This window comes from Cryptomeria japonica, chromosome 8 (genome assembly GCF_030272615.1).
Source record: "Cryptomeria japonica chromosome 8, Sugi_1.0, whole genome shotgun sequence".
Taxonomy (NCBI): Eukaryota; Viridiplantae; Streptophyta; class Pinopsida; order Cupressales; family Cupressaceae; genus Cryptomeria; species Cryptomeria japonica.
In genome coordinates this window covers 487628618-487635652 of record NC_081412.1, presented here as the reverse complement: position 1 = coordinate 487635652, position 7035 = coordinate 487628618, and positions in this window count along the sequence as shown.

Here is a 7035-nt window from a genome sequence, read left to right as displayed (position 1 = left end):
TTCTTGTGTATTTAAGATATTTATATTAAAACAAAATAATTTAATTTAATTTGTATGATTTTATGTTGTTTATCAAATAAATGTATTTTCTAAGAATAGTGTTATTTTAATTTATAGAATTATAATACAGGTGTGTTCTATTTATGGATCATATGAATTTAATCAACATAGATTTTCTCTAAAAAATAAATGTATGAAAAAATAAAAAGAAATAACAAAATAAGATGTCTCTATCATTAGTACTTGCTTGTGTCATAAGAATATATCACATAAAATCCAAGAAAACCAAGGCAAATTATGGAATGATAGTAAAACATAAATGAAAAATGAATGAAGTTGAAAGATTGTTTACAAAGTTTGTGAACATTGTTCTCATGGAAATATTTATCAATCTTCATTCCTTTATGAGTTTTTTGATTTGAAGATGATGTTGTTATCTTTCTTGGAATTAGTATAGTTATGATAATATTATTAAGTGGTTCTCTCTTTGATAGATTTTTTCTACTTTCTTAAAAAGTTGAATTTTTCAAGAGACATTCCCAAAGATCTTTTAACATGATTTCTTATGGATTAAAATAAACAACCTTATTAGGAATCTTTTAATGTGTCACCTTCCTTGGGATCTTTTAACACGACTTCTCTTGAACTAAAATAAACAACATTTCATCTTTCAAGGATCTTTTAATGTGACTTCTCTTGAATTTAAATAAGAAATATTTCACCTTTCCATAGATCATTTAACATGACTTCTCTTAGACTAAAAAATAAGCAACATTTCACCTTTCCAAGGATCTTATAACATGACTTCTCTTAGACTTAAGTAAGTAAAGTTTTGTTAAAAACTATAAATAGATAAATAGTCAAGATCTTTCTATGAGATAAATAAGATATCAAACTGTAAATGGAATAACACAATTATAGACATGTGATTCTAAAAGGTTGTAAATATTGAGATGACAATATTGCATTAGGAGATCAAAGAGAAACTACAAGATAATGATTGCATGCATCAATATACATGTTTGAAAAGGTATGCAACAATTGATAAAAATACAAGCTAGGTAGGAGTTTATATAGAACTAAGGAGAGGATGGAGGTGGCAAATCCAACCAATAGGGATTCACCACTAAGCTATTTGAAAATAGTAAATGCTCTTCCTTTTTAGGATGGTGATACCTCAACACCTTATCTACTATTTCTTAAAAATCACTTTATTAACCTAAAAAATCTTAATAAAAATGTAGGAAAAACCTAGGACTAAGGAAAAATAAATCTCACTAGGAAACTAAAAATCTACACTAGCACCACCCTTAAGAATAGCCTAGGTGGGTGACATGATGATGGGATGACAAATGAAGTCTAATGAGGTACCCATGTACATAGAAACCACCCTTCCAAAGAAGAAAAATCCCCCTCCCATGAAAGGAAGTGTGTCTTCCCCATAACAAAGAGAGAAAACAAGGAAGGAATAAGAATCCCCCCTTCCCTAAAAGAGGACACCAATTGCACCCCAAGAGAATCTAACAAATAAAGCTCACAAGATCACCTCCAACACCAAACATCACCTCTTATTAGAGAACAACAAGAGAAAAATATTACTCGATTATGGTACATAAAGATAAAAAGATATATTAATAAAAAATGAAACATGCATATGATGCCTTTCTTATACAGGTAAGGATGAGAGATAGGACTAACTAGGACTGTGCCAAGCGTCTTCATCCTATGCAGTGAGACTAGGGACACGATAAGATACCTAACTCTCTAAGCGAACATAACATGCGAACATGTGTGAAAAGGTCCTAACTAGGAACTAGTTAGATAATGTATCTTATTTACACTATAAAGAAAAAATTGGACAAGAAAAAGTCCATTGACACCAACACCCCCTCTTAAGTGCAACTTAGGGAAAATGTAAACAAAGGCAAATGGTGCAAAGATGGTGATGATGGGTCTTAGCTACTAGTCTATGCTAGGTACCCATTTAAAAATACAATCTCTCACAAACAATGAAAAGGAGAAAACCTAGTGGGATAAAACTCTGAGCTCTAAAAGAGATAAAAGATGGAAATAAATACATGCAAGTGATGGATGGAGAACTTAATACCACCCAAGGATGAGATCCACCACAAGTATGCAAACAATAGGTCCTTAATAGAATCACTAGAAGCTCTCAAACAAGCATCTCTAAACTTTGATGAAGCAAAAAAAGATGGATTTGTGATCTCAACAGGAGTAGGAGCAACGAGAGAGAACTATGTATCATCAAGATGCTCAAGTGTTCCACCATATTCAAGTTCCTCTTATGTATCATTATCAAAGGATATATGATCAAAATTATCAACTACAATGAGGCAAATTGGCATAGGACCATCAAGGAATAGAGAGATATGAGGGTTTCCATGCATCTCCCAAGGTAATCCCAAAATAATGGGTTAATTTGAGACATGAACTTTTTTCAAGCGGAGAGGAATTTTTTTGCAAGAACCTTCATTCGAAGGTGGACCTTCAAACAAAGGTGAATACCTTCGCTCAAAGTTAATAATAAATTGTTATGTTGTTAAAATATGTGTGCCTCTGAAAGAAGGTATTTCCTTTGTTTGAAGGTCCTTGGCTAGGGCCGTCTACCCTTCCTCTATAATTTTCCTCTAAAATTTCACTTTCAAAGCTTGGGTTGAAGGTTCAAATGGAATCAACTTTGCAAACTAACTTAGAGAATCATAGCCCTGAAAATGAGCTTTCAAACAAGTATAATTTTTAATGTATTTTGGTTTTATTATAAAGTTGTTTTTTACGTTTTATTAAACATAGGTTTTTCACTGAACATCAAGTTCCTTGTCCTATGCATGTGAAAAAATAGTAATTAATGAAAAAAATTAAAAAATATATATGCTTTAGGTATTGATGTCCATGTTCCAACAATTTTTTTTTGAATTTTGATACATACAAAATAAGTTATGTCCGACATCATACACCTATGTCAAAAATATAATTGGTTTGACTTCAAAACTTAATTATAAAAAATATGCAATGAAAAATAATGAAACAAAATGGAGGTGTTAGGTATTGGTGTTACAAATCTATATTTAAAAAAATTAAAATTTTATCCTTTGTATAAAAAAAGTTATGCGTGACATCAAAGATGTCACTTTTAAAAAAATGTTATTTACGATAGAAAAATAAATTACTAAAGTTACATAAAAAATACAATTTAATTCCATTTTTTTTTATAAAAAATAAGTTTAGAATCTATAGACAAAATCTCACAAATAATAGTTCACATCATCTTCAAATTCCTATCGATTCAACTGCTATAGGTTTCAAAAAGTGAAGATTTAGTTCAAAATATTGATTTCAAAGTCAAGTTTCACAAATAAGTGGAAACTATTATATGGGATGATCCCCCATATTCAGGCCTTAAGTGTGTGTAGGTACCTAATCTCTAAGATCTGATAATAAGTGTCCCTAAAATGCTAGCACCAATGGTTATAGCAATAAATCCTATGAGGTAATCATTTTTATTACCCAAAATGGATTTCTTCCAAGGTGTATCTTGCTTGGTGATGAGTCCATAAAAAATGAGGCAAAAGATTGAGCCACCTACAATGTGTCAGGATGCCTTTTTTCTCGACTCATAATTCCCCTTAACTAGAAGAGTTACAAAAATATGTGCTACATAACCTATGATATTATAATGATACAATTTTTAAATGACAAAATCATAGATAAACACATATTAAGTAGTTAAAATAAAGTGATTAGATCAAAAGAGAATGTTTCCAAGAGCTAGATGTCCAAGTAATTATCCTAGATGCAAATATGCAATAAAGTGTAACCAGGGATGAATCTAGAAAAATTGCATGAATGGCTTGATAGAGCACCTCAATACCTTTCCAACACCACAAGAATCATGAAAACCAAGGTTCTAGGAAAAAAGTTATAAGTTTGGAGGCCAAAAAATGAAGATATGACTTCAATCAACAATTAAATGCACCTATAGAAAAATTTCGCAAAAATGCCTACACCTCTACTAAAAACTTAAACTAGCCTTTTGATGATATCTTGTTTGTAAAATTTTCACATTGGCAAAAAGTTATGGAAATTTTTGAAATTAAGATTTGGCCCTTATGGCTTGTTTGCAAGTTACCCAAGTGATTGATGTTGGCTTAAAGGCATTGGCAGGAGGTTTTTCGTTGTCCAGTAATGTTTTGAGGTGAATGTTGTCTCACAAGCAATAGGTTGACTACATTGTCTACAAGCAACAAGTTGACCACATCGCCTATGGGCCTAGCCCCTACAAGACTGGCTCGGAGTAGGAGCTCCCTAATCCTGTGACTAAGGGTGAATAAATGTGCTTTTCCACAATCTAAATTTCTAACAAAAAAAGATAAATTAAAAAATTGTTGATCATACCATGATGTGACCATCACTAACACAAATCATCAACATACTAATGATGTAGGTCAAAGAATAGACCACATATAGATATGTTGACTAAAGATGCTTGTCAACAACTTGACCAATATGGACTATACATATCTCCACATGGCACATATTTCATATAGTTGTACAATCAATTTTTTAATAAGCCTTCGAACTTTAAAAAATGATTAAATTTTTTCATCGTCAAAATATAGATTATCATATCTGAAAAGAGGACTTTAGGGGCCTTCTAGACTCAATGATGAGGTATATTTTGCCCCAAAATGCAACCATCAAAAGATCTTTCTTAATTATCTCTTAAATTTGAGAAGGGGCTTATAGATTTGTATGCCACCCTAATTATCATAATAGGTGATTGCAAGCTTATAAAATGGAATACTAAAGGCAATGAATATCTTGAAGCCAAATAAACTTAGTAGTAGCATTAACTACTCTTCAATACTTAGCCTATGTAGATGAAAGAGCAATATCAGATTGCTTCTTACTCGATCAACAAACTGGATTGAAACCAAGTGAGAGGAAATATCCTGAAGTAGACTCATGATCTTGAGAATCACCTACCTAATTTGAATTTGTATATCCCACCAGAACAAGATCCATGGTCATTGCACAATGAATCTCATAATTGTGAGTACCCTAAATGTAATGAAGAATATACTTAGTTGCTTTAAAATGTAGGTCATATGCCTTCTACACAAATCAAGAGCCCATGCCTACAACATATGAAATGTCTAGTCTTGTGAGTCAGTTATATGAGACTAACAACAAGCTATCAATTCAAAGTGCCATCAATAAAAGGTGAAGAACACTTTTCCTCAAATTTAAACCTAAATAGAAAAGGAGATGGTGTAAAGTTACAATCAACCATGTGAACTTTGGATAGCATAGCAAGTGCGTACTTAGGTTGTGTTAAGAAGATACTTAAAGAAGACCGAGTGATCTCAATAAGTAAGTTGCCAAAGGATTCTCCTAGGATGAGCATAAGATGAATGTGGAAATAGAAAGGCCAATTCAGTATGTACCAACTCCAAAAGTTGTGAGGCTCTACAAGCTTTTCCCTTGTTGAATTTTCCTTTTGAATTCTTGCTAAGAATGCATCCCTAAAAAGCACCTTTCAAAAAATGAACTATATTCAATCCTAGAACCTTGTCATGCTAAATTTATATGAGTAGTAGTAGTTCAAAAGCTAAAATTGGTGATTCTGCAAGTTGGATCACTTCATCTAAATTACCAAGCAAAGTTGTTAAAGGAGAATCAATAAAAAAGTGAGAAAAGTGATAGAGCCTACAATGGTTATGTTTTTCCCACAAAAACTATAGATATGTCATGCAATTCATTGATAACCATGGTATCTAGAGTGAATTCAACTCTTTTGCCTAGATTTATATGGGTCATCTAGTACATCGATAGAGATTAATTGACAAACTAGGCACACGTAGAACATCATAAAATGTCCCTTCACCAATGCCAACAAATCCTCTCCAAAGAATCTCCTCTACTAAGTCATCATCCATAAGAATATCTAGCACCAAGCATGGATCCAAGGATGTGAAACTTTCCTATTAATTGGCCATGTAGTGAGAAGCACCCAAGTCAATTACCTATGTCTTACTTTTCTAGATCTGGAGCTTTGACATTGTTCTTCTCAAAAAGATGAGTGAAATGAGCTAGATGCTATTTTAGACACTTACGATTATCATGACCAATTTTCTTACAAAAGGCACCTTTAATCTTTTCCTTCATAGATGTGTTGTCTTTTGAGGAAGATGATTTATGATTTGAGACGAATTGTTTGTGATCTTGTTTCTTCTCTTCTTGAATCTTTATTTATTTATTTTGTTTTCCATTACCTTTCTAATTTGTTGTGCCTTGATTTGTACCCAAGTGATGAGACTTAAACGGTTCGATTGTGCTTATTTGAACTAACTTGTCCTAATCTTTTGTGAGTTCATTTGCAAACACATCAAGAAAAGGCCTTGTGTAGGAATCTCCTAGACACTTTTTATAACGTCAAATGCAGAAACAAGCAAAAAATAGTTTGGACCAAGTTTAGAGAAAATACTTAAGATCAACTATTCATCATCTTTCTCAATTCTACACTATTTCGACTACAATCTTATGGCATTTAGTTTAATGAAGAAGTCATGTATAGTATCAAAACTTGACAGACTTAACTCTATGAGCTCATTCGCCAATTGATGACTCTCAATCCATCTTGCTTACCGAAGAGTTTTTCCAATGTGAACCATACTTTATTTGGTGTAGAAACGTAATCAACACGAAGAAAAAATGTAGAGATACAAACATACAAAAGGTTCCAAATGCTTCGTCACCCTTATTAAACCATTTTGAATTTTTTGCTTTAATTGTTGGTTCAATTTCTAGTCCTATTATTACCCTATACAATCCTAACTTTTTAAAGTAGATTGACACTTCACTTTTCCAATAAAAAATAGTAGTAGGTCATTAGCATAGAAACTATTGGTTGATCCATTTTAAAAAGGAAAGAAAATTGTTTGAGAATGTATAAAAGAGAAAACGAAATGCAAAAGAGATTCTAAGAGATACCCCCTCTTTCCACTAGTCTCATAA